The sequence below is a fragment of the Hylobates moloch genome, unplaced genomic scaffold (genome assembly GCF_009828535.3).
Source record: "Hylobates moloch isolate HMO894 unplaced genomic scaffold, HMol_V3 SCAFFOLD_12, whole genome shotgun sequence".
In the NCBI taxonomy this organism is placed as follows: domain Eukaryota; kingdom Metazoa; phylum Chordata; class Mammalia; order Primates; family Hylobatidae; genus Hylobates; species Hylobates moloch.
The window spans coordinates 24,263,579-24,291,464 of record NW_026652287.1 but is presented as its reverse complement, the minus strand read 5'-3'; the positions used below and the strand labels follow the sequence as shown (position 1 = coordinate 24,291,464).

Below are 27,886 nucleotides of genomic sequence, written 5' to 3'. Positions count from 1 at the left end.
AATATGAAGATTAATATAAATATGTAAAATGCTTTGTCTTCATTGAAAGATACTATACAAATCTTCTGGCTGACATACATACTAAACTACCTTAAAAAGTGATTTCCACCAGGCGCAGTGGCTCACACCTGTAATCCCAGCACTTTGGGAAGCTGAGACGGAGCACGAGGTCAGGAGATCAAGACCATCCTGGCCAACATGGTGAAACCCCATCTCTACTAAAAATACAAAAATTAGCCAGGTGTGGCAGCAGGCGCCTGTAATCCCAGCTACTCGGGAGGCTGAGGGAGGAGAATTGCTTGAACCTGGTAGGCGGAGGCTTCAGTGAGCTGAGATCGCGCCACTGCACTCCAGCCTGGGCGACATAGCAAGATCCTATCTCAAAAAAAAAAAAAGTGATTTCAATATTATGCATACTTATTTTCGTCCTAAATACCTGTGGATAGAATAATATAGAAGTTCTTTTGCTACAATCAAAGAGTAGAATGTTAGCTACAGAACAGAGAGAGTAAGAAAAGCCAGTGCTTCCGCAGTGCTGTGCTGAGTCAGGCATCTCTAAGCGGAGCTTGAAGGGCAGTGTGAGCCCATTCATCTCCAAGGTCAAATCTGATCTGGGCTCAGCTGTGTACATATGGCATAGCTGCTTTTCTTGCACAAAATGTCTCAGGCCCTCCAGACATACAATAGAGCAAACTCCAGAGTCAGACAGCCTCGTAAGTGAGAAGCACAGCTGTACTATTTACTTCCTGGCCGTGGTAGAGTACAGCAAGTCATTAAGTCTCCATTAAGTGTAAAATTCTCTATCCAAAAATGGGTACAATGCATACAAAGTTGAAGTGATCATTAAATGAACAATTGGTGATGGGATGGTAGCAGGAGATTCTTAATGCTATAATAGTACCTTATATGGTTAAATACACAAAATTAATCACTCAATAAATACTAGCTACCATTGTCATCCTAGTAAGTGACATAAGATAATTTGGATTCAAATCTGAGCTCTGCAACTATTAGCAAATTACTTAACCTCTCTGAGCCTCAGTTTCCCATCCACAAAATGAAGGGAATGATACCTGTAATAAGAATGTAGGCCGGGCATGGTGGCTCACGCTTGTAATCCCCGCACTTTGGGAGGCCAAGGAAGGCAGATCACTTGAGGTCAGGAGTTCAAGACCGGCCTAGGCAACATGGTAAAACCCAGTCTCTACTAAAAATACAAAACTTAGCCAGGAGTCCCAGCTACTAGGGAGGCTGAGGCATGAGAATTGCCTGAACCTGGCAGGCAGAGGTTGCAGTGAGCCGAGATCACCCCACTGCACTCCAGCCTGGTACAGAGCAAGACCCTGTCTCAAAAAAAAAAAAAAAAAAAAAGAATGTAAACCAACCACAGACAAAGCCCAGGCCCAGATGACTTCACTGCTAAAGTCTATCAAACATTTAAAAAATACCAAGTACTCACAAATTTTTCCAAAGATAGAGAAGGGAACGCTTCCAAACTAATTGTATGAGGCCAGTATTATCCTGATACCAAAACCAAACAAAGGCATCTCAAGAAAATTACACACCAATATCTCTTATGAATACAGATGCAAAAAATCCTCAACAATACCAGCAAACAAAATCAAGCAACATAGAAAAAGAATTAGAATTATACACCACAATCAAGTGGGATTTATCCTAGGAATGCAAGGTTGGGTCAACATCTGAAAATCAATTAATGTAACACATTATATCAATAGAAGAAAAAAAATCACACAATTATCTCAGACACAGAAAAAGCATTTGAGGCTGGGCACATTGGCTCATGCCTGTAATCCCAACACTTTGGGAGGCTGAGGCAGGGGAATCACTTGAGGTCAGGAGTTCAAGACCAGCTTGTGCAACATGGTGAAACCCCATCTCTATACTAAAAATACAGAAGTTAGCCAGGCATGGTGGTGGGCACCTGTTAATCCCAGCTACTCGGGAGGCAGAGGCAGGAGAACTGCTTGAACCCGGGAGATAGAGGTTGCGGTAAGCTGAGACAGTGCCACTGCACTCCAGTCTGGGCAACAGAGTGAGACTCTGAATCAAAAAAAAGCATTTGACAAAATCAAATACCCTTTCATGATAAAACACTCAAGAAACTAGGAATAGAAGGGAATTTCCTCAACCTGATAATGGGCATCCATGAAAATACCACAGCTAACTCCATATTCAATGGCAAAAGATGCCTTCTCCCTGAGATCAAGAATAAGATGAGCTTGTCCACCCTGCCACTTCTATTCAGGATTGTAGTACAGCCTCTAGCCAAGGCAATTAGGCAAGAAAAAGGAGTAAGAGACATTCAGATTGGAAAGAAAGAAGTAAAACTATTTCTGTGTGCTGAAGACATGATCTTATATACAGAAAATCCTAAGGAATCCACTAAAATAACTAGTAAGTTCAGTAAGGTTGCAGGATACAACATTAATATACAAAAATCAATTTTTTTTTTTTTAAGATGGAGTCTTGCTCTGTCACCCAGGCTGGAGTGCAGTGGTGCAATCTCGGCTCACTGCAACCTCCGCCTCCGGGGTTCAAGCGATTCTCCTGTCTCAGCCTCCCAAGTAGCTGGGACTACACCGCACCCAGCTAATTTTTGTATTTTTAGTAGAGACAGGGTTTCACTATGTTGGTCAGACTGGTCTCGAACTCCTGACCGCAGGTGATCCTCCCGTCTTGGCCTCGCAAAGTGCTGCGATTACAGGCGTGAGCTACCATGCCTAGCCGTATTTTTATAAACTCATAACAAACAATCCAAAAGTGAAATTAAGAAAACAATTCCACTCACAATACATCAGAAATAAAATACTTACAAATAAACTTAATCAAGGAGATGAAAGACTCATACTCTGAAAACTCAAAATACTGTTGAAAGAAATTAAAGACACAAATGAATGAAAAGAAATTCCACGTTCAAAAATCAGAAGACTTAGCGCTGAGATGGCAATATTCCCCAAACTAAGATACAGATTTAATGCAATCCCTATCAGACTCCCAGAATTCTTTGTAGAAATGGATGAAGGGATTGATTGGAACTGCAAGGGATCCAAAAATACCCAAATTACCTTGGGGAGAAAAAAGAGAAAAAGTTAGGAAGACTCCTATTTCCTGATTTCAAAACTTACCTCACTAGTAATCAAGACAGTGTGGTACTGGAATAAGGATAGACATTTATATCAATGGAATATAATTAAAGTCCAGAAGTAAACTCATACATCTTTGGTCAACTGATTTTCAACAAGAGTGCCAAGATAGAAAAACTCTTCTCAACAGATGATACTGGGACAATACGTAAAATAGCTAACTCAAAATAGATCAAAGACCTAGACATAAGAGCTAAAACTATAAAACTCTGAGAAGAACACATAGGAGTAAATCTTCACGGCCTTGGATTGGGCAATGGATTCTAAGATATGATAGCAAAAGCACAAGCAACAAAAGAAAAATTAGAAAAACTGGATTCCATCAAAATTTATAACCTTTGTGCCTCAAAGGACACTATCAAGAAATCAAAGACAACCCATAGAATGGGAGAAAACTTTTGCAAACCTTATATCTGATAAGGCACTTGTATCTAGAATATAAAAAGAACTCCTACAATTCAATAATAAAAACACAGTCCAATTTAAAAATTAATCAAAGGACTTGAATAGACATTTTCCAAAGAAGATATACAAATGTCCAATACACATGAAAAGTTGCTGGACATCATTAATCAAAGGAGAAATGAAAATCAAAACCACAATGAGAGACTACTCCATACCCACTAGGATGGCTAAAACAAAAAATTCTGAGAATAACAAGGGTTGATGAGAATGCAGACAAATCAGAACCCTCATACACTCCTGGTGGGAATGCAAAATGTTGCAGCTGATGTGGAAAAGTCTGGCAGTTCCTCAAACAATTAAACAAAGAATTATCATAAGACCCAGCAATCCACTCCTAGGTATACACTCATAAGAACTGAAAACAGGTAGTCAAACAAATACTTGTACATGAGTCTTCAAAGCAGCATTATTTACAATAGCCAAAGGGTAGAAGCAACCCAAATACAGACTATCCTTTGTATCCAATGGATAAACAAAATGTGATATTACCTGTACAACAGAATATTATTCAGCAATAAAAAGGAATGAAGTACTAATACATGCTACAACTTGGATGAATCTTAAAAACATTATAAATGAAAGAAACCAGTCACAAAAATCGACACACTAATTTATATGAAAGTCCAGAATAGGCAAATCTAGAGAGACAGAAAGTAGATTCATGCTGGCTCAGAGTTTTTTCTTTCTTTTTTTTTTTTTGAGACAGAGTCTTGCTCTGTTGCCCAGGCTGGAGTGCAATGGCTCAAACTCAGCTCACTGAAACCTCTGCCTCCCAGGTTCAAGCAATTCTTCTGCCTCAGCCTCCTGAGTAGCTGGGATTACAGGCGCCCACCGCCATGCCCAGCTAATTTTTGTATTTTTGATAGAGACGGGGTTTCACCATGTTGGTCAGGCTGGTCCTCAAACTCCTGACCTCAGGTGATCTGCCCACCTTGGCCTCCCAAAGTGCTGAGATTACAGGCATGAGACACCATGCTCGCTCTATTTATTATTTTTTTAGAGACAGAGTCTCACTCTGCACTCAGTGCAGTGGTTCAATCATAGCTCATTGCAGCCTGAAACTCCTGAGCTCAAGCAATCCTCCCACCTCAGCCTCCCAAGTAGCTGGGACCGCAAGCATATGCCACCACACCAGGCTAATTTTTTTTGGTAGAGATGGGGGTCTAACCATGTTGCCCAGGCTGGTCTCTAACTAATTGCTGGCTTTAAGGAATATTTCCATCTCAGCCTTCCAAATTGCTTGGATTACAGGCATGAGCCACCATGCCTGGTGTATTTCTTTTAAGGTAATGAAAATGTTCTAAAATTGACTGTGTTGATGGTTGCAGATTATTTGATTTTATATATATACTCTGAACTGATATATATATATAAACCGCTGAACTGTACACTTTAAATGAGTGAACTGTATAGTATGTGAATTATATCTCAAAACATTTTTAAAAAAACTATAAAGTGCTCAGCATAGAATCTGAAGCATATTACATACTATCTAACAAATGGTGGCAATTATTATTTAAGAGCCCAGTAATAGTTTTCCCTATCCAGGGAGAAAACCTAAGCAAGTCCCTACTGATTATGGGCTAAGAGTAGAATTTTCATATAAAAGAACCGGCACCACTTATCAAGGACTCTTTTACAGAATTTTATCTTCTCTCATTTCAGCATGGTATTTCTATAGTTTAATTTCTCTGCAAACAAAGGAAAAAATGGGAACTATCCCAAACACAAAAACTTCCTCTTCTTAAGAGAGCTGTCTGCACTGTCAAATGGTATTAGTGTTTTACCACTTTAAAAATTGTTCAGTTATAAACTTCCAAATTAAGATGGCATATCATCAAACTCAGGAGTTCTGTTATCAGCTATCTTGTCCCAAACTGATCAAATCATAAATTAGATGACTAAAATGTCCCCCTAAAACTAAAGCATTTTATAAAGGGATCTAATTCTCAAAAAAAAAAAAAAAAAAAAAGAGTAAATGAAAAAATCCTGAACTAACACAATAGGCACAAATTCCAAGGAAATACTAGGTATGATTTTAAATGTCCTGTCAGAGAGTGGTTCAACTTTGGAAAAGCTGCTTGCTCATCAGGTCTTTTAAGTACAAATTCTTAAAACTGCATAGGCTCTTTCCCTTGCTTGAAACAGTAAGATCATCTCAGTAAATATAAATAAAGAAGAAGACAATGTAGCAGTAGTTATTTACTAAGCAAATCAAAGGAATATTTACAAGTTTCAAAATAGACTTACTTTCAATGGGAGACAATGCAACAGAGTTTTTAACCTCTACAAAACATGGGAAATACAAACCTTACTTGTCTTTTTAAGATGTAATTTATCACTCTCCTCCTACTTTCCGATAAGACAGCAACTATTCTAGAATGGTTTTTATTATAATAAAAATTGATACACCTTTGAGACAATGCAGGAATAGGTTGAGAACACCAGCTCAACTATGAGATGCTCTCTCTGGGCATTGGTTGAAACCTCTATCTCAGAAACATGGACAGTTGTCTCCCTCACCAAGTTTTCCAGGTGATACTGAAGGCCAAAAAGGAGGATTACGGGCTGCTCTGCCTATGGAGTAATCATTCTTTTATTCCTTTACTTCCTTAATAAACTTGTTTTCACTTTAAAAAGAAAAAAAAAAGGATTATGGGTCAGGTTTTGACTATTCAGCAACTGTCATAATAAATTTTTAATAAGGAGATAACATTCCTCTTTTTATCTTCAAATAAAATGTAAAAGCTGATAACTAATATTCATAATACTTAACATCTAAGGAAACAAAAAACAATTAAAATTTTTCTTCTTTTTCTTTTTTTTTGAGACAGAGTCTCACTCTGTCACCAGGCTGGAGTGCAGTGGCACAATCTTGGCTCACTGCAACCTCCGCCTCCCAGGTTCAACGATTCTCCTGCCTCAGCCTCCCGAGTAGCTGGGACAACAGGTGTGTGCCACCACACCCTGCTAATTTTTGTATTTTTAATAGAGATGGGGTTTCACCATGTTGGCCAAGATGGTCTCGATCTCTTGACCTCGTGATCCGCCTGCCTCGGCCTTCCAAAGTGCTGGGATTACAGGTGTGAGCCACTGCGCCTGGCCTAAAATTTTTCTTACATGTTGGGTGAATATTTTAACCAAGAACAAGTAAAAATAAGGTCTACCTCTATGGTTTAAAGGCTTTATGTGTCAGAGAAAATTCGTACTCTTGCAATAAAACCTTCATCTTATTAGTCAGCTGATAATCCTCAATCTCTAGGAGAGTGTAAGGGCATGCTTCTTATAATACTACCACGTGAAGTTAAATGTACAAAATTTATATGCCAGGCACAGTGGTTCATAGTTGTACTCCCAGCATTCTGGGAGGACAAGGCAGGAGGATCACTTGAGTCCAGTAGTTCGAGACCAGCCCAGGCAACATAGCGAGACCCCATATCTACAAAAAATAAAAAAATTAGCTGGGTGTGATGTTGTAGTATACCCCTGCGGTCCCAGCTACTCGGGGAGCTGAGGTGGGAGGACTGCTTGAGCCCAGGAAATCAAGGCTACAGTGGGACATGATCATGCCACTGCACTCCAGCCTGGGTATCAGAGCAAGACCATGTCTCAAAAAACAAAATACAAAAGAAAGAAAAGGGCCGGGCATGGTGGCTCACGCCTGTAATCCCAGCACTTTGGGAGGCCGAAACAAGTGGATCGCCTGAGGTCAAGAGTTCGAGACCAGACTGGCCAACATGGCGAAAACCCGTCTCTACTAAAAATACAAAAATTAGCTGGGCTTGGTGGTACACGCCTGTAATCCCAGCTATTCGGGAGGCTAAGGTAGGAGAATTGCTTGAACTCGGGAGGCAGAGGTTGCAGTGAACCGAGATCGCGTCACTGCACCCCAGCTTGAGTGACAGAGCAAAACTCCATCTCAAAAAAAAAATAAAAACCTTATAAGCTATATAAGAAACATGTTGGGTGTTAGGAGGAAAAAATGCAGACAAGACAGGGTATTTATATTGCAACAGCACCAAATAAAATACACTCAAAACACCTGAGTAAATGTTACATTTTCTCTATTCTACTTCCATCTCATAAAAAATGACAATTTTGACATTTTTCCTGTTTATTGAAAAACTATCTGTTTAAAGATTCCAGCAGATGTACTTCTATGGTTCATATGAAAGGAAACACATCCTGCTAGGAACACATAAAGGAAAACCCCCACTAGTAGCAAAATCCTGCTCAGCCCATTTGCTGAGACCATTCCAGGGCGTCAATTACTCAAGCATTCAGTGGGCAGAGAATGCTCCCTCAGCCAGTGGCAACCACAAGAAGACTCTAAAATGTCCCATTAGAGGAAAGACCATGTTCCCTCCAAGCCACTGTTACCTGTATGGCAGGTACTTTAATGTAGAAGAGATCCGATGTGTTATTTAATAGAAAAAGGCAGGTAAGACAGCAGATGAGGAGACAAATATCCTAAACTCAGTTATTTAAATGACAATGCCAACAGTTAAAAATTCCTTTTAAGAAGATGGAGGTCAGGCAGGGCGGCTCACACCTGTAAATCCTAGCACTTTGGGAGACTGAGACAGGTGGATTGCCCGAACTCAGGAATTCGAGACCAGCCTGGCCAACATAGTGAAACTCCATCTCTACTAAAATACAAAAAATCAACTGGGCGTGGTGGCAGGTGTCTGTAATCCCAGCTACTCAGGAGGCTGAGGCACGAGAATTGCTTGAACCCAGGAGGCGGAGGTTGCAGTGAGCCAAGATTGTGCCACTACACCCCAACCTGGACAACAAGCAAAACTCCATCTCGAAAAAAAAAAAAAAAGAAGTTGCAAATGTAATAATATATAAGCCTACACAGAATACACATTCACGAGAGAGCAGACACCCAAAGCAAATATAGGCGGTACTCTGATTAAATATAAAAATCTGGCCGGGCACGTTGGCTCACGCCTGTAATCCCAGCATTTTGGGAGGCTGAGGTGGGAAGATCGCTTAAGGCCAGGTGTTCAAGACCAGCCTGGATAACATAATGAGACACTGTCTCTAAGAGGGCTGATGCAGGAAGACTGCTTGAGTCCAGGAGTTTGAGGCTGCGGTATGCTATGATCATGCCACTGCACTCTAGCAAGATCATGTCTTAAAAAAAAAAAATTCATCATTTCTGAATATGAGATAGCTGAGCTTTTTCAAATTTTCTAAATTAAATCCAGCAGTGACACTCAAAGAAAGAATTTACCTAACAAACTGTATATTTCTACTGCATATAACTCTTTAACAGATTCATACATGAGATAGTCCGAGAAAAAAAAACACGCCTTACCTATTTTAATAGAAGCTGTTTTAAAAAGGAAGAAAAAAGACCACATGCAACATTTGCTATAAAGCACAGCAAAATGTCAGATACACAATAGATCTCCTCATACACAGCAGTTTTGGCTGAAAGAGATTCGTATTCCACTGCTGATATGGACTTGTTGAAAAAAATGTTTTTTCTAGAAAAACTATTGACCACTTAGCATGACCGACTGACTGCAAGTATGAATAGCCTTGATGTTGGTTCAATTGATTATGACACCAGGAATGGTAAAAATTAAGGGAAAAAAATTCACATGCATTATAGCCTTCCAAATAGTTTCATCCCATCATTATTAATCCAGGTAACAGGTAAGATGCCAAGAATGAGGCATACCAGTAAAAATGCATTTTGTTTCAATTCAGTAACTCAATATCATTTAGTTTTTAAAGTTTCTAAGAATAAAGAGAAAATGCAAATAAGATCTACCAAGAAGCCTCCAGGCTCGGGCCTCACAGAGCTAGGACTGGAGAGTTCCGAAGCTCATCAATTCCAGGCCCGTCATGTTTCAGCCTGGAGACGTATAACTCCTCCAAAGATAAAAAAACTTCTGAGAAAGATGCAGTGACCTTGAACTACAAAGTATGGAGCATTTCAGCCCATGAACTGTCCTACTTTTCCAACAATCAATCCCAAATCATATATACAATTCAGTTTCTCCACATCAGCCAACAATGGCACTTAGAGCTCTGTCCTGCGGGTGCTGCTTTGACAGCCCCCAGTCCAGTTGGCCAGTTTGTGTAACACTTTAAATGTGAAACTGCACTTTGCCTACACTTTATAAATATGAGTAAAAATGGAAAAATCAAAATACAGAAACCAGCTGTAGGCATTCAAATGTACTGAGACAAACAAGAGGGTATCTGTTATGACCAAGGAAGCAAATCTTACTTCTCACTGAAAATCCTTAGCTTAGCCAGAGGACTATGTGCTCAGTTGTCCAAGAAAAGAACAACCTGGGCTGGGCACAGTGGCTCACACCTATAATCCCAGCACTTTGGGAGGCCGAGGTGGGCGGATCATGAAGTCAAGGGATTGAGACCATCCTGGCCAACATAGTGAAACCCCATCTCTACTAAAAATACAAAAACTAGCAGGGCGTGGTGGCACACAACTGTAGTCCCAGCTACTCAGGAGGCTAAGGCAGGAGAATTGCTTGAACCCGGGAGGCAGATGTTGCAGTGAGCCAAGATCATGCCACTGCACTACTCCAGCCTAGCAACAGAGGGAGAGTCAGTCTCAAAAAAAAGAACAACCTGAAAGAGCATGCATAAAACACTAGAAACACACACACACAAACCAAGGATAGTATCTAAAAGGTGAGACATTACAGGTGCAGTGATTCACACCTGTATTCCCAGCACTTTGGGAGTGAGGCTGAGCTCAGGAGTTGGAGACCAGCCTAGGCAACATGGCAAAACTCCATCTCTACCAAAAATACAAAAAATTAGCTGGGCATGATGGCGCATGCCTGTGGTCCCAGCTACTCAGGAGGCTGAGGGCAGGAGGATCGCTTGCACCCGGGAGGCAGAGGTTGCAGTGAGCCGAGATCACGACACTGCACTCCAGCCTGGGTGACAGAGTGAGACCCAAAAAAAAATAAAAATAAAAGATGAGGTATAATAAAGAGGTATTACACTTTTTAAAGTTTTCAAAGAAGAGCACTCGTATATTTACATTTTATAATCTATACTCATTTTAGGAACTTCTTACAAAGAGACTTGGTTGGGGACCACCTAACGTCAAACCTAAGCACTCCCTGGCAATGTGAAGCAGAAAGCAGTGAGCACATCACAGAGCGGAATGTGACGCTATGAAAATGACAGCTGAAAATCAAGTCTGACAAGAAGTAAAATGAGCAGCAAAACAGCAACACATAATGAACCTGAAGACAAAAGATAAAATTCCTAAAATTGGGCTGGTGTGGTGGTTAATGCCAGTAATCCCAGCGCTTTGGGAGGCTGAAGCAGGAGGATTCCTTGAGCCCAGCAGTCTGAGGCTGCACTGAGCTATTATTGCACCACTGAACTGGATCCCAGAAGACAAAGCGAGACCGTGTCTCTCAAAAAAACAAAACAAAAGTGTAATTCTCTCACACCTTATTAAAGAGAGACCCTTTTATGAACTAAAAGATGCCATGAGGCCTGTAACTCACTTAAAATATAATAGAAATGACACTACAGAAATTATGCAGTTACTAAAATGTGAGAATATATAAGGACTTCAAAATCATCTCTAGCTCTTCAATGACAGAGATATATATTTCTGGCCAGGCGCGGTGGCTCACGCCTGTAATCCCAGCACTTTGGGAGGCCGAGGTGGGCAGATCACGAGGTCAGGAGATCGAGACCACGGTGAAACCCCGTCTCTACTAAAAATACAAAAAATTAGCCGGGCGCAGTGGCGGGCGCCTGTAGTCCCAGCTACTCCGGAGGCCGAGGCAGGAGAATGGCGTGAATCCGGGAGGCATAGCTTGCAGTGAGCCGAGATTGCGCCACTGCGCTCCAGCCTGGGCGACAGAGCGAGACTCCGTCTCAAAAAAAAAAAAAAAAAAAAAAAATATATATATATATATATATATTTCTATTACAGAGATAATGTGCAAGGATGACATGTTTACAACCCTCCACATCTCCCAATTTTCTGCTTATCACCTGCATCTTTATAAACACAACCACCTCTTTTGGTCCCTGGAGCTTTGAAAAAGCATTGCTGAAGAAACGTCCCTTGGGAAGACAAAGGCAGGCGCTACCTGCCACCCCCCCACCCCCTCCCCCGGGGATACTCGAAACACCGCAGAACCATATAAAATCGCCTGAGGCAGCAGCCATCTCCCTAAAGTGCACCACAGGAGACCAGACTCAGAAGCTGAATTCTGTGACTCTCTTCAAAGAGCAGAACGCAACTCAAAGAGCCAAATTAATCCCAAGAGGTCTCAAACCAACTGCAAAACTTTTATAGACATGAGTGACCTAGCAATCTCACTTAAAAATTAATCCTTGAGGCCAGGCGGAGTGGCTGACACCTGTAATCCCAGCACTTTGGGAGGCTGAGGTGGGCGGATCACAAAGTCAGGAGATGAGACCATCCTGGCCAACACGGTGAAACCCCGTCTCTACTAAAAATGCAAAAATTAGCCAGGCCTGGTGGCACGTGCCTGTAATCCCAGCTACTCGGGAGGCTGAGGCAGGAGAATCGCTTGAACCCAGGAGTCGGAGGTTGCAGTGAGCCAAGATCGCCACTGCACTCCAGCTTGGCGACAGAACTAGACTCTGTCGCAAAAAAAAAAAAAAATTTATCCTTGAATATGTTTCTAAACATTCTTTCTATATTGATGACCTACTTTTCTTATCAACAACTGGTAAAAAACACACTGGGTATGACTGTTCAAACTTGTTAAGTCTGTTTTTCACTACTTAGTCATATGGAGTAGACAATAAAATTTTATTATTTGGCAGTACTGTTATACCCGGAAATAAAATTACTGGATGCTCGTATCTTAAAAAGGGATGGGGGATATTTTTATTAATAACGTCATAAGGCTAGTCACAGGCAAAACTAGCAGTGTCAAAAAACAAAATAATCACCTTCACCTGAAGAATTTCAGCCTTCCCTTTTTAACCCATACCTTGGGCAAGTAGAGGTTAAATGGATTATATGAACATGTACTCCTGACAGTGTTTCAAAGGAACATTAAGGAAGAGTAGGAAAATCTCTGGCTTAGATGTCAGACACAAATTTATCTTGACATAGTCACCTACCCAGCTAGATCATTTTGGTCCTCTGGTTGTTTGTTTCTTCATCTATAAAATGGAAGAACTAAAATAAATGATTTCTAGGGTCCATCAGAGTCTACAGGAAATCCTTCTTTCACTGGGATACAGTCCACATCCCTCCCAGTAAAACAGACACAACTCACTGCAAACCACATTACTTACTAACATCCACAGGGTTATACATATTCCATATACACTCAACTATGAATGTTGAATATGTCCTTAATCCCAGTCATTCTTTTACTCAACAACTATTCACTGGGCTTTGACCATGCTTCTAGCACCATGCTAGACATGAGAGACACAACTGTGAGCAAGCAGACCTGGCCCTTGCTCTCATGGAGCTTACAGTCCACTGCAGGAGACACGACACAATCAGATATTCGTGCAAACATTAGCATGCCACTGTGGCAAGTGCTGGAATGCAGAAGAACACAAGGTAACTGAGTCAATAATCAGGGAGAACAGAACCAGTCAGAGAAGTGACACTTAAGCTGAAATCGAAGAATGAAAAGTCAAATGGGCAATAAGAGAAGAAAAGTGAGTCCCAGCTGGGAAGAACAACAAAATATCAAAAGTCTGTATCAAAAGCAAGCACTTGTCAGAATCTGGACTACTTAGCCCACAGAGGCTGGAGCCCAGAGAGCAAGGGTAGAAGAGGCTGGGAGGTCAGCAGAACTCGGATCACAGAGGGCTTTCTAGGCCATGTTAAGGATTTTATCTTTACTTGCAGTCTTGGAAATTTTTTAAGAGTATGTGACATAATTAGATTTGCATTTTAAAAGCTCACGCTGAATGAAGCTGGAGAATGGATCTGCAGGTGGGAGCATCTGAGAGGATTCAGGGAAGCTAGTTAGGAAGTCACTGCACTTGTCCAGGCCACAAGTCACAGTCCCAGTAGAAACAGAGATGATAGAGTCAAAAGACTTGAAGTCAACTGAATTTAAAACTGTTTTAGATATGAAGGGTGCATCAACAGTGATGCCTAATTTGACTTATGCAACCAGATGGTTGGGGGTGCCTTCCCACCTTCTCTTTGGTGTGGAGACTTACTTACTACCTCTTAGTAGTAGCTTCAAAGAGCCTTCTGTTGACAAGTAAGGTATCTGAAAAGAGTAAAACCATGGGAAAAATACTTTAAAATGTATTTTTTAAAACGTAATTACCTTTTCACATTAATAATTGGATCCACGGCTTTAAAATTACGTACCTTTGCTCGCAAAACTGTCTGGAGCTTGAAGAAAAACGTATTGAGCATGCTATTTGAAAATGAAAACTAGGCTGGGCACAATGGCTCACACCTGTAATCCCAGCACTTTGGGAGGCCAAGGCAGGTGGATCACCTGAGGTAAGGAGTTCAAGACCAGTCTGGCCAACATTGTGAAACCCCATCTCTATTAAAAATACAAAAATTAGGCCAGGCGTGGTGGCTCATGCCTGTAATCCCAGCACTTTGGGAGGCCGAGGCGGGCAGATCACAAGGTCAGGAGATCGAGACCACCCTGGCTAACACATTAAAACTCCATCTCTACTAAAAATATAAAAAATTACCCAGGCATGCCGGTGGGTGCCTATAGTCCCAGCTACTCAGGAAGCTGAGGCAGGAGAATGGCGTGAACCCGGGAGATGTGAACCCGGGAGGCGAAGCTTGCAGTGAGCTGAAATCGCGCTACTGCACTCCAACCTGGGCGACAGAGTGAGACTCCGTCTCAAAAAAAAAAAAAAAAAAAAAAAAAAAATTAGTGGGGTGTGGTGGCGCACGCCTGTAATCCCAGCTACTCAGGAGGCTGAGGCAGGAGAATCACTTGAACCTGGGACGCAGAGGTTGCAGTGAGCAGAGATCATGCCACTGTACTCCTGCCTGGGCAACAGAGCGAGACTCCACCTCAAAAACAAAAAGAAAGAAAGAAAAGAAAAGAAAATGAAAACTAACACTGTTTAAAATAAAAATCTCCCTATGTTTCTGGAATTTTCAGACATCCTATAGAAACAGGAAAGTATAGCGCTTACAATCTTACTGCACCTTAGGAAAAATAATTTTGTCTGCCTGATCCCTTTTGGTAAAATTAAAAATATTTCCTTATCAGCATATGCATCTTCTAAAGGGAAGGAAAAAAAAACACTCAATATCAGTATCTACAACAGAGTACAAGAAACTGTAAGAATTTAACTCACTGGAGAAAATGTAGTTACTACCAAATACTTTACTACCTACCATTCAATACCTTTAGAAGAAAGTCTCAGGCTCTTCAGGAAGAAAACAGCACACATTCAATTTCACCAATAAAATGAAAATATCTCTAGGGAAGTGAAGACAAATAAATACGGCCCACTTTCAGAAGGAAACATTTGGGCTAAATATTCTAGAGCGAATACTCTACTACGAAAAGCTTTTATCAGCTGTAGCTGGTAAAACTGTAGCCCTAACTCTCCCAAATCCATTTTCCTTCCAAACTGTATCAAGACTTGAAAATTATAATCTTTAATTCTCTATGCTAAATTAATTGGACATCACAATAGTAACTAAAGAGAAATTATCTATCCTCAAATGAAAGTAGGACAAATAATTTTAAGTAGAAGGCCAGCAAAAAGATCCAGGGGCTTCCTATCCCTAATACTTTTTTAAACAACTACATTTATGGTTTATGGTACTCTCTAAAAACTACCAGAAATAACACACACACATATACACACAAATGCAATTACAAAATAATTCATTTTTTGTGACCACTTATCGTGAATACAATATAAACCAAAGTCTACAGTTTTTCAAACTTTAATATGTATAAAGGAACTGCTAAGCGATTAGATCATCTTAACAGTTGTAGTGGTGCACAATTCACCCTATCTTACCTTACTCAGTCCTTGTCAAATTCTCAAGTCAAATGAATTCTCAAATACATTAAATCCTTGGGGCTCCAGGAGTCACTCAAATGCCCTAAGGCCTGCCCTGTGATTTCTCTGGTGCTGGGCATGGCACATCTAGAGGTCCACTGCGGACAAACCTCCACCTTCACCTCCTCCTCCAGGGAGAACATAAGGCAATGACAATGGCGCATTAAAGGATGAGAAACTCAAAAAGAGAAAGATAGTGAAGGAAAACAGCTTTTTCAATGGCTAACTTAACTTTAAATCCCCTTGACAGAAATTATGGTTCTTCCCATATCTATCTTCATTGTTAAATGAAAACATGCTTCCATTGGGATGTTACCTCATTGACTCTAAAGTCAAACTTGCTAACCAGGCCAGGCACAGTGGCTCACGCCTATAATCCCAGCACTTTGGGAGGCTGAGGCGAGAGGATCACTTGAGCCCAGGAGTTGGAAACCAGCCTGAGCAACACAGTGAGACCTCGTCTCTACAAAAATATTAAAACATTAGCCAGGCATAGTGGCATATGCCTGTAATCCCAGCTACTCGAGAGGCTGAGGTGGGAGGATCACTTGAGCCTGGGAGGGCGAGGCTGCACTGAGCCTCAATCATGCCACTGCACTCCAGCCTGGGTGACAGAGCAAGACCCTGTCTCAAACACTCATACAGACACACACACACGCACACACAAACTTGCTAACCAGAGCTATAAAATACAGCCATAAGAAACCCATGCTGCCAATATTTTTAATTTATTCAAGAAATCAATTAAGTAAATTTGCGATGAGTACCAAAATGTTGTGTTATCCTGCTTTTTATCAGAATATATGCTTTAAATAATCAAAACCCCAAAATTTGCTTTACAAATAAAGCATGTTTCAATAAAGGAATGTGTATATATGTCTCTGTGTAAATTTACACATATAAACATTATTTACAATAAAAATTATGTAGTTTATAAAGTTTATAATAACATAATAAGAATTTTTTTTTTTTTTTTGAGATGGAGTCTCGCTTTGTCACCCAGGCTGGAGTGCCCAGGCTGGAGTGCAGTGGTGCAATCTCAGTTCACTGCAAGCTCTGTCTCCCGAGTTCACACCATTTTCCTGCCTCAGCCTCCCGAGTAGCTGGGACTACAGGCGCCAGCCACCACGCCCGGCTAATTTTTTGTATTTTTAAGAGAGATGGGGTTTCACCGTGTTAGCCAGGATGGTCTCGACATCCTGACCTCGTGATCCGCCTGCCTCGGCCTCCCAAAGTGCTGGGATTACAGACATGAGCCACCACACCCGGCAAATATTTACAATTAGTAGTCCTAGGTCATAGAAAACATCTTTATTCCTTTCGTCTTCTAGGAAAATGGAAAGACTGACAATATCACAAGTGTATCATGCAAAGTTGAAATTCAATTACTCAATTAACATTTATTGAGCAGCTACTATGCACCAGGCAATATGCTAGGAAATGGAGGCACCAAAAAATTTAAGATATCCTCTACCTTTAAGGAACATGGAATATAGCAGTATTATAAGGTGTTCACCTCCACAAACTAGAAAATAATTCTGTACTCAATTTCTAGTCATTTAATCCCAAATGTAATTAGTATTACCATAGAAATCACTAACACTAGTGACACCCACAAATTACACTTTCACCTACCTTTATAACTCCATAACCAAACTATATTTACATTTTACTCTAACATATTGTATAAATGCATAACCTACTATCATCACTTTCCACAATCAGGGCCATCTCATCTACCCATTTTACACTATTCTTCCCTAATTACACCAGTTCTGAGTCAGCCCAGTACTATTAGGCACACCCTCAGGCAGGATCTCACTCCCAGTGTCCCACAAACACTGACTCTCCAACGCCCGTCTCCTGAATTCCCACAGAGCTCACAGTCTATACCGCAGAATTCACCATCAAAGAGTCATGTGCTTGAGGGCTGGAGGAGGCTTGTAATGTATTTTTTAAACTTTTACATAATTTAAAAGTAAATCAAAACATTAAGCTTGCCATAACAGACTTTGTGAATATGAATTTTTTAAATGACACCAGAAAAATTAAGTCCCTAATATATTTTGCATCATAAAATGTTTGAATGAGAAGAGTTCTTTGAAACCAGTAGTTCAAACCCTTCACAGAGGCACTAACAGAATGGAGAGGTCAATAATTTCCCACTGTTTGATGAAAAAAAGTGGCTTTTTGATAAGTTTGTAATAGAAAAATAGACAGGACCAGGGCCCAGTTCTGGCCATTATAAGATGCCCCAATTTACAATCACTACCATGCCCTGATCAACTTTCCAAAGGTCAGAGAAACCAAGCCACTTTGCCGAAACCTAAGACCCTTTCAAGCTGTTAAGTTCCCAAACGGAAAAGGGAAAAAAAAGATCATACGTATTTTGAAAAAAAATTTAGCAGAGTCACTGTTTCGGAATAACAGGAAGAACCTTTCTAAAGCAGGCATGGTTTCTTCCTGATTCCAGGTATCAGGACTAGCCTCCTTACATGGGGTCTGCCTGACTTCACATGCTTCTGCTCAACTTTCCCCTCGAAACCTTGCTGCAATGACTGAATGCAAACATTTCAAAGAGACAATCTGTTTATCAGTAAGGAACCTCCTCTTTAAAAATATTAACATTGTACCCCTCTAAAAGGGTTAAAGAACATGAGTGAAATGACATGAATAAAGCCTGTAGTCATCCCAACCCTGAATAACAGCGGTAGTCTAGCAGGGAAATGAATTTGAACCATGTGCTTTGCTACCATGATTTAAAGAAAGTGAGCTTAACCAGGGGAGTAGAAGCTTCAAATTAAGAGAGAGACGAAGAAGGATGAAGAACAAGGAGGGCCAGCACAGACCTGGAGGCCTGCAGTGGCATGAGACCTCTGGACGCCACACAGCCTGCACAGGGAGGCTCTTGGGGCATGGGGCATGAGTCCTTACTTCTCTTTCACATGACTACCAGCTCCCAAGATCCAGAATTCCACTATCACCATAAACAATTTCAAAAACTGCTGTGAATTAAACAGATTCATTCAGTCTAGGCTGGGAACGTACCCACCACATACAATGCTGAATCAACACAATAGACAGAAACTACTACTAGTAGATCTGAGTTCCAAATAACTGAGTTAGACTCTGGAACACAACCCAGTCTTGAGCTGGGGACCAAATGTACACACTGCCTGCCTCCAAAACAGAAATTTCATCTGGGCTCTTGCTCATTCACTTTCAGAGAAACACACAGTTCATAACCATCCTTTGAAGGTATGATATGTTATTTGTTCCACTTGATAAAAGTAATTCAGTCCACTGCACTCAAGACATTGTCATAATGCATAAAAAGATCAAACTAGCAGTCTTAGGGAGAAAAAAGAAGACTTCCAACTTATCTTTTCCTACAGTAGCACTGTAAAGCAACAATGGCCCACAGAAGAGAGAGCCTGAAGGACAGTTACCCTATTTCTAAAACAGACAACGTGCATCTTATTAAATATCACCCCCAAAGAACTGTGGCCAGCCCTCATTGGCTCCAGCCTCTCTTTTGCTTGCCAAGAAAAACTAGGATGACAATGTTAAGCTAAAGATACTACTAACCACAAAATTAATTCACCATCTAGCTTCCAAAGTGACTAGTTTCCTAATAAATCCCCCTGCTTAACAGAAATGACAGCGCATGTTCACGTGTGTTCCTCAGTCCCTACTCCAGCCGCATTTGAGTTTTTATATTAACAAATCAGTCAATTCTTTAAGTTCCTAAGAACGAAAGGAATTAGAATCTTTAACTAGGAAAGAATGCTTGACCATTACGAAAAGGAATTTAAGTATCTTTCCTGTGAAGTAAGCAAATAATGGTGATTAAACATTTGTCTTAAGGAAGGGGTGCTTGTGAACTTTGTCGTGCACCCCTATGATATCAAGAGTGGAAGATACAGCCTGACGGCTTCACTCTCCTAACACTTCCTTTCCCATGTGTGTCTACTATGGTCTCTCATGAAAAATCTACAGCTTTGTTCATCCAGAATGAAGGCCTCAGCAGTTGTTGAGACATGGGGACACACACCCAGTTCCACAATGGAGCAAGAAAGACTCTTACACCAAACCACCATGTGACCAGACTTGCAGTCTGTCTTGGTTTCCCAAAGACAGAACAACCACATTGTGAAATAACAATCAACCTTTGCTAATCCTAAGTGGTTTTCATTATGTCTGTCACAATCTATATATTAATAGTTCAGTACTGGGCCTCTGTTGTCCCTGTCTAAACTTGGTGTTTTCAAATACAGACGGCCTACTAATGCCAATTTTTTTTGGCAAGATGCAATGCAAAGGCACCTTTGCAATAATAATTGGTCTTCCAAATACAAAAGCACTGCTTACTAGTGCTCAGATTATAAGATTGAGGAAATTTAAAAGGATCAATAAAATACTGTCAAGGAGCTCTACATTAAAAATAGAAATCAAGTTTACCAAAGGTTTATCCAAGAGATATCATGTATTTTCAAGTTTCCTAAAAATGCATCTAAAAATCCTCCTAAAAACCTGGACCAAACTTCACAGTTTAATACATGCACAACCTGAATATGTGGGAAAAAGCAACAACAACAACAACATAGGTACGTGCTACCAACTGTGGTGATTAACTGAAGAAAACCCTGTGAATAGGCTCGGTTTGCAGATCTGGCAAAAGAGCATGACGAAAGGTTAAGCGAATGGAACTGCTGCACTGGGTCAAAGACTAAGAAGGGAAAGCCATGTCAGGTTCACACTGTTAAATAAAAAATCCACACTATACTATAAATCCACACGACTAACTATAAAAATTAATTCATACTACACATGGAATGAGGTGGAGGTGGGGTGGGGGGAAGAAAGGAAGGGGCAGTTAAGTTCCTGATCTCGGGTAAATCTGTTAAGCTCCTGCCACCAAAGTCCCCTCATCTGTAAAATGAGGAATAGACCAGCCCACAGTGCTTCCTGTTCTGGCTGTGATTCAGAGTCACCAGGGAACTCACGCCCAGGCAGCTGGATTCATAAAGGTCCACAGATGATCATCAAAGGCAGTCAAGAATGAGGACCTCTGTACCTGAGCAATAATCACCCAAATCTCCCAAAATAATATATCCTTTAAAAGATGGTGAGATACTGGTGCCAAATATAATCTATTATTCATAAATTTTTAAAAAGAAATGTAGATCATTGCCTGACCAAAGGGGAAAAAGTATAACTGCCTTCCACATACAATGTATAGGCCTTCCTACTCCCATTTATAGTCTCTCTCACTCTGACCTTTGCATTATATTAATTACTCACTACTGCAGCAAACCAGAGGAACTGTGTTTTTGTTATTAATGTAAGATCCAAATGACAGGCCTAATTTAACATACCATAAAACTGCAGAGGCTCTTTTCCCACACAGGATGTTACACTTTATCACACTGTAACCAGAAGAGTATCTCAAGCACTGCAGTGCAATCTCCTTCAAATCCTAAAAAAAATTCATCTTTTGCCAGGAACTTTCCTTAAAATGGACAGATAGACACACAGAGAGACTGAATACACAGACCTGAATAGAGAAGACTGTCTGAATAGACATTTCCAATTCAGACAGATGCAAAAACACTGGAGGTGTTTTTAAGACCCCCTTCCCATCCTAAAATTAGACATTTTTTGCCCTCTTCAGTGACTCAACTTTGATTCAAAGTCTAAAATCCTCAGGTGGGAGTAGGAATCCATACCCTTAATAGCTAAATGTCAGATGTAAAATGTATTAAACTTACTCTCTTTACTTCTCTGCAGTTCCATTCATTAATAGACATTTAAGAGCGAAGAGAGGGAACAGGAATGTATTCAGTACCTACTCTGTATTAGGCACTTCATATAATTTTCCTTGCTTAATCTTGCCAATGACCCTGCAAGGTAAGCCTTTTGCATCTCCACACTACAGAGGAGGAAAGTGAAGCTCAGGGAGGTGAAGGAACTGGCAAAGTCACAGCTAGCAAGAAGCGGAGCCAAGAGTGAAGCCCAGCTCTATCTGGCCCTAAAGGCCTGCACCCTCACGGCCTCAGTTCCCCTAAATACGAAACTCTCTTAGAACGAGAACTACAGAAGGTACCCATAGCTCACTGTCCCTAATTAGACAAAAAAAGTTGACATTTTTCTTTCTCTTCTGTACTACCTTGCCACAATCCAAGCTTTAACGAACACACAAAAAAGAAAAGGTATCCCGAAATGGCCAACTGGTTTCTCCTAATTCTCAGAAAGGTGCTAAGTGAATTTATTTATTTATTTATTTATTTATTTGAGACAGATTCTTTCTCTGTTGCCCAGGCTGGAGTGCAACTCTGTCGCCCAGGCTGGAGTGCGATGGCGCAGTCTAGGCTCACTGCAGCCTCTGCCTCCCAGGTTTCAAGCAATTCTCCTGCTTCAGCCTCCTGAGTAGCTGGAACTACAGGCGCATGCCACCACACCTGGCTAATTTTTGTATTTTTAGTAGAGACAGGTTGGCCATGTTGGCCAGGCTGGTCTCAAACCCCTGACCTTGTGATCTGCCCGCCTCAGCCTCCCAAAGTGCTGGGATTACAGGTGTGAGCCACCGCGCCCGGCATGAAATATTTTTAATTAAAGTATTTTAAAAATGAACATAATCTGGGAGGCCAAGGGGGGTGGATTATGAGGTCAGGAGATCGAGACCATCCTGGCTAACAAGTGAAACCCGTCTCTACTAAAAAATACAAAAAAATTAGCTGGGCATAGTCGCGGGCACCTGTACTCCCAGCTACTCGGGAGGCTGAGGCAGGAGAATGGCTTGAACCTGGGAGGCGGAGCTTGCAGTGAGCTGAGATCGTGCCACTGCACTCCAGCACTCTAGCCTGGGTGACAGAGCGAGACTCCGTCTCAAAAAAAAAGAACATAAGAACACAAAATATAACTAAAGAATACTAATTTGAGTCAGACACTCCAAGAGAGGAAAGCATGAACAAAAGAATGAAGAGGCTGGGCATGGTGAATCACACCTATAATCCTAGCACTTTCGGAGGCTAAGGTAGGAGACTTGCTTGAGCCCAGGAGTTCAAGACCAGCCTGTACAACATAGTGAGACCCCATCTCTACAAAACATTAAAAAAAAAAAAAAGAATGAAAAGAAAGTACACACCCTTAAAATCCAATTTACAACCATTCTCATGAGTGTGATGGGGTAGTTCCAGTACTAACTGACCAAATACTATCAGGGTCGGCCTGTATGCATTTGGTGTGATTACATCGTGTTCGCTGGCCATCTACCCTACTGAGAAGACTGTGCGCCAGTCATTACTGTTCATCGGGGGAAAGAACCTGGACGAGAATGTTCTGCCATTGGGGAAATGTTTTAAACACTCAGTTTTACATTTGAGCACTTTTTGGTGAGAGCTGGACTTGGATGCCAGAAAGGCAAAAGGGAGTTACCCCATTCATGTTATTTTAACATAGGCAATAAAGACATTCATGATAATCAGAGAAACCCACTGACCTCAGGATCTTTCCAGTTAACTTCAATAAATAATCATTCATTCAGCGAATATCCAGTAGGCACTAATGACCAAGCCGTGAACAAGAGAATCTCAGTCTGCCTTCCATGTGAATTGGTCTATTGCATTCTGCCTTGTATGGAAAGGCACCTTTCAGACTATAAGCTCAAATTCAGGTCCAGTTCTTTGTAGCAAACAGTCCTGATGAATGTACAATACATGAGGGCAGGGACAAATGTCTGCCTGTGAGATGAGGGAGTTTTCATGGAGGAAAAACCTCATGACCCATGTCCCAAAGGACAAGTGGGATTCTAGAAGTAGAAAGGGGATGAAGTAATAAGTTCATCACAAGATTTGAAAGCTGGGATGTTTCAGGGAGTGACACTAGAGATGAAGACATGGGAAGGGGAATAGTGAAAAATAAAGCAGGCTGAAATCAGAGCCCACCTTACTCCACACCTCATTAAGAAGTCTGAACTTTATTTTGTGGGTAAAGGTGAGGTCACCAGAGGATGTGAACAGGTGAATGGCATGTTCCCTCATTAATCCTTTTTGATCTATAGCATTATATATTAATAATATATTAATTCAAACCTTTCCCCAGTCCTTTCACATTTGGGTTTCAACTTATATAACCAAAATATTCATGAGGGTGTGGTTTAAGGTCTAATTTCTAACTAGTAAGACCCTACTATGCATAAATTGGAAATCATCAAAATTTAAAATGTTTGTTCCTAAAAAGGGGCACCATCAAGAAAATGAAAGGACATGTCAGAATCCAAGAAAATTTTTGCAAATCATACAGCTGATAAGGCACTTAAATCTAGAATACATGAACAACTTTTATAACACCAATAAAAAGACAACCCATTAAAAAACGGGCAGAGCATCTGAATGGACATTTCTCCAAAGATTACACATACAAATGTTCACCAACCACATGAAAAGATGCTCAACATCATTGGCCATTAGGAAAACATAGATGGCTAGACTCAAAAAGTCAGAGAGTAACAAGTGTTGGCAAGAATGTGGAGAATTTAGAACCTTCATATACTCTTGGTGAATATCGTAAAATGGTGCAGCTGCTTTGGAGAAATCTGGCCATTCCTCCAAAAGTTAAATATAGAGTTACCATACAACCCATCTATTACATTCCTAGGTAAATACTCAGGAGAAATGAAAATGTATGTTCACAGCATTATTCATAATAGCCAAAAAGGGAAAACACCCAAATGTTCATCAACTGATGAATGGAAAAACAAAATACAGCATATCCAAATGGCATATTATTTGACCATTAAAAAAAAGAATGAAGTACTATACAATACTACCACATATATAAACCTTGAAAATATGCTAAATAAGGGCAAGACACAAAAGACCACATAGTGTATGATTCCATTTATATGAAATGGGAGGACTTCTAAGGGGTATGGGGTTTCTTTTTGGGGGGGATGAAAATGTCCTAAAATTGATTGTGGTGACAGCTGCACAACTCCGTGAATATACCAAAAACCACAGAACTGTACACTTTAAATGGGTGAACTGTACCGTATGTCTCTATGAAGCTGTCATAAAACAAAAAAAGTTCCATTCTGCACTCTAGAAATACAAAGTACTCAGAAAGGAGTACAGAATCTTGTTCACTCACTTTAAAGGATCTGAACTAGGGCAAAGAAACCCAGAGAGATTCTATTACTTAACATTCTAGGTACTAGGTCATACTGAAATATTCATGAAGAATTCTATGTTTTAATACGGAAAAGGTATCTTAAGTTTAAAAAGACATACAAGTGTCAGAAAAGAGTTTTCATAATTCAAGGAGACAATAACACAGAGAAGTCATAAATGGAAAACAAGCTTAAGAGGTTTTATCACTTGAAAATGCAAGTAGCTCTCAAATTTATTATTGCCCCACCCCTGGAAAAGAGGTCAAAGGTAAAACAGCCCAATTAATAATATGTTTCTAAAGTACCAGTTTGTGACAAATCAAAATATGAGAAATTAAAATTTTACCATCATAAAGAAGAGACTCGTCGACATACCCACTTATATAACTAAGAATTGATATTTATCCTTTTGAACATTCCATCTCATAGTCGTTAGAGTGAGTCTCTTCCTCATGGTTGGAGCGGATCCCAGAAGTGACAGATAAATTAAACATAAAACTTTTATCAAAAAATCTAACAGTGCTTAAAAAAATGCTATTCACTGACACCGAATCTAATCCTATATATAAATAAGCATAAATGCTGATTAGCACAATCTGCAGGCAAAGTAACAAAGGATCATGAAAAAGTCAATATTGTGTGCAGTTATGTTTCATCGGTATGTATCTATTAAAATTCATCAGGCTTTAATGTACCTTCCACAAGTAATCAAAATAAATATGGACAAGATAGGTTCCATATTTGTCAAAAATGTGTGCTCCTGACGTTTATACCAAATCTTTGTCCAATCCTCAGTACACACGACTAACCTCCACCACAAAACACTGCACTTCAGGACCTAAGGTACAACACAATTCTCAGTTTTATTTCACTTTTTTGCCCTACTTATTTATGCGATTTCTCAGATCCAATGTTTACTATTATGCTTCATAGCCAAACATTATGACTGTGAAACATACCTCCAAACCAAAAATATTAGTTTCCTTAAATCATCTGAAATGTATAGAACCAAATAGATTTTGCACATTTCTTTAGTTTTACAGGGAATGCAGAAAGTGAATTAATATTAAACAGATATCTATTTGCCTTCACAACTGAACAGACGGTACAAAGCAACTGCTTATACTTAATCATGTTTCTGTCTATTCCAGCAGGCCCTGATGTCAGGAGAACGTTCTGCCAGATAAGGACAATGAGATGCATTATTATATAGAGTAACTAAGAGCCCTACAAGTACTGTTTTAGAATGTAATCCCAGGCAGAAAGGCTGCGGTAAGAGGGTCTAATATTTTGTGATAACTATTTCCAAAAGTAAATATATCCGCCACCCAGGACCAGTTTATTAAACGTACACTACATTCAATTCTTTTTAAATGTCTTATAGGAGGGAAAAGCCTTTGTATCTTACTATGCCGGGGGAAATGAACAACTTGCAATTTGCTTCGCACTCTGAATCCCACGTTTGCAACATGTAGAGCAAGCACTTTAGACACCACAAAACAAGGGCAGCCTACATTACGGCCAAATATAGGATGTGTTTCTAAACCGTGATGCAGTAAAGCCTACGATTCCTTTTCCAGCGTTCAAAATCCTTTGAACACTCCCAAAAAAGGATGGCAGGGCCAGCGCCTCCCTCCAAGAGGAAGCCCCTTTCTTCTCGGCTCTCACCGCAGCCTGCCACTTCCCCCAACACATTCAAATCATTTGAGAGACGGAGAGCTGGGGAGCGTGCGCCGGTGGGGACAGGCGGGAGAGCTCGGTTTCTGCATTCCCACCCTCCACGTCTGACCTCATCCTCAGTCATTTCGGCGCAGCGGGGCCCCACCTGCACCTCGCTCCTTTTTACTGCGTCCCTCTCCAGCTGCCCCGCTATTAGGGGAACACACCTCTGAATCGCCCAGTTCACTCGGACACCCTGGGCCCCCGATCCGACAGCCTTCCTTCTTCGTTCCTCCCCTTCCAACCCCCAGCCAGTCCCAGCCCTCTGCTCCCTTGGCCGGGCTCAGCCTCTTCCTAAGCCGCCCCCACCCACATTACTCCAGCTCCAGCTCTGCCCCGCCCTGCCTGACCCCCAACCGAGATCTACAGGGCCCAGAGCTGGTCTCGCACCCAAAGCCAGGAAACCCGCAGGCCAGGCGGCCGCCCTCGCCCCTCCTGAGGCAGGGCCCAGCTCGCCCCGGCCCCACGTGAGCCCGGCCCCTGCCCGCCCCCACCCACTCGTTCCCTGGGGCAGCCCAAACCCAGTCCCCAGGCCTGGAGCCCCCGGGCTCTGCGCCTCGCCCGAAGCAGCCCTTCCCTCCCAGCACCTCGCCCAAGCAGGCGATCCCTGACCCCTAAAAGCCTTCCCTGGGCAGCCTCGTCCCACCTCGGCCCGCGGCTCCGCACCCGGCCAGGAGCGTTCCGGACCTCGAAAGCCTCCTCCCCACAGGGACCCTGCTTCACGCTCCCCACGCCACCCGGTTCGGTCCCCAACTCCCTTCCCCCGAGCCCCCGACAGCCCCCGGCCCTAACCCCTTGCAACCCAGCCCGTGAACCCGCGCCCCGCGCGCCCACCCAGCCCTGTCCCCTCCACCCAGCCCTGCCCCTCGCCCCGCCGGCTCCTGTCAGCCGGCGCAGGCACATGCTCAGAGGACAGGTCCGCCCGCCCGACTCGCTCTCAGGCTGCCCCGCCGGGCGCGCGCCGCTCACCCGGGCCGAGGTGCCTGAGGCGCCGCCGCCGAAGTCCCCGCTGCGAAGCCGGGCGAAGCCTCCAACCGCTGCCGCCTCCCGCCTGGCACTGAGCGCCGTGCGGGGGAGGGGCGCGGGCAGCCGCCCCCGCCCCCGCCGCCGCGCGTAGGCCCCGCCCCCGCGCCGCGCGGGGCCCAACCAGGGCTGCCGGGCCGCTGTGCGCCACGCCCACTTCCGGAGGGGAAGCCCGCTTCCCACCCCACGTTCCACGCCTCGCTACGCCCCCTCTGGTCGCGCCGAGGGATGCAGGCGGTGCCCAAGCGCACGCCCCGCTCTCCAGTCATCTGAGTGGTAGGGGGCCACGCCCACAGGCGCCACCGAGCCACGC

The 27,886-nt window shown here is 42.0% G+C and overlaps 1 protein-coding gene across 4 annotated transcripts in view; it reads right to left on the bottom strand.

The window, feature by feature from the left end:
* Positions 1-27,644, bottom strand: part of CORO1C (coronin 1C) — an 85,574-nt gene extending 57,930 nt beyond the window's left edge. Inside the window, exon 1 of one of the 4 annotated variants that reach the window (XM_032168776.2) lies at positions 27,520-27,644. The gene's annotated coding sequence lies outside the window, so the exon portion shown is untranslated. Of the gene's footprint in view, positions 1-13,820; positions 13,958-27,196; positions 27,213-27,519 lie in introns of those variants that run through there. The other 3 variants (XM_058424972.1, XM_032168777.2, XM_058424971.1) reach the window with 3 other exon arrangements.
* Between the last annotated feature and the right edge of the window lie 242 nt (positions 27,645-27,886).